Source organism: Populus euphratica, unplaced genomic scaffold (genome assembly GCF_000495115.2).
Source record: "Populus euphratica unplaced genomic scaffold, PopEup_1.0 scaffold1441.1, whole genome shotgun sequence".
Taxonomy (NCBI): Eukaryota; Viridiplantae; Streptophyta; class Magnoliopsida; order Malpighiales; family Salicaceae; genus Populus; species Populus euphratica.
This window is the reverse complement of record NW_011501300.1, coordinates 19997-21469: the sequence shown is the minus strand read 5'-3', so window position 1 is coordinate 21469 and position 1473 is coordinate 19997.

The following is a 1473-nucleotide window of genomic DNA, read 5'->3' as shown; positions in this document are numbered from 1 at the left end:
CTATGCCTTCCCTTTCTATCTATATAAAGTAGACCTAAATCCGAGATCTATAACTCCGGATATGAGCTAATTACTTAACAGTGTTCTGGTTTGGACTACACCAGCATCTCTTTTCTAAGTTTGGCCATCTCTTTGTCCTTTCAATTTCAATTCTTAAACTCATCAATCAATCCTTTCATTTATGTGATAAACCTACATTTAAAATGAACATTTACCATAAATTAAAGGTATCTTATATTATTAGATATATTATTATAAAACATGTGATGTGGACCAGCCCAAAAACACTAGCAAGGACCCAATACATGTTCCAAATGGTCCAATGACTCGGTCCAAGACCAAGGCATTGAAAGAGGCATTGAATGCATTGGTTTTGGATGTTTCAACCAAGTCAAAATTGAAAGGTCCATTAGAGTATCAAAAGGAGACCCTAGTACATCTTATCCATGTGCAAGAGGGGTCCAACATAACCTTATTTGGGCCATGAAGTGATGACAGCAAAGGAAACAAAAGAATCCTTCTACAACTTGGAAACAACATGGGTGGCTACCTTTTCCTTTTGTTTCTAGGATTAAGGGGCTGCATGGAAGACTATAAATAAGCCTTGAATCAGTTCTATAATATTTTACTTCCTTCTCTTCTTCTCATGATAAAACATGGATTTAATATTATAGGCTTTGTTTTATTTTGTTAGCTACAGCCCAAGGCTTGTTTGGGCTTAATTAATACTTTGTTTTCAGTTAGGATCCTAGGCTTGTTTTGATTAAGTTATGTGCTTTTCAGTTTAGGGTTTTGGGTCAGTTTTACATGGACCTTATTTAAGTCCATATAAGGGGTCTATTAGGGTTAACTTTTCAAGAACTATTTAAACTCATGTAAGCCAAAATTTCAGCAGCTTTTGGATGATAATTACTTCTGAATCTTTTTTTTTTCAGTTTTAACGTGTGAGAGTGATTCTTGCATTCTTCAGTTCTTGAACAAACTGAATCTGACTTATCGAAGATTAACTGGCTTTGTGGCGTCATTCTACTCAATCCAATAGTGTTAGTGCCTTGGGGCAGGTTTCCATTGTGTCACACTCCTATTAGACCTATTTCGGCTTTCCAGGATCAAATTGTAATCAGTAGGAGGAGGAATGGGGAACGACCCGGTCAGACCTAGGGGGAGATGAAAGTCTTAATGAGGAGACGATTTGTGCCAAACCACTATTATAGAGACTTATATTTGAAGCTCCAAGCTCTGAATCAAGGTTATAAGATTACTAGATGAATATCACAAAGAGATGGTGATGACAATGATTCGGGCCAATGTTGTTGAGGATAGAGAAGCCACTATGGCTAGGTTTTTTAATGGGTCAAATCAGGACATTGCTAATGTGGTTGAGCTATAACACTATGTGGAACTAGAGGACATGGTTCACATGGCTACGAAGATGGAGAGATAACTTTGGAAGGGACATGCTCGACCAGCGTT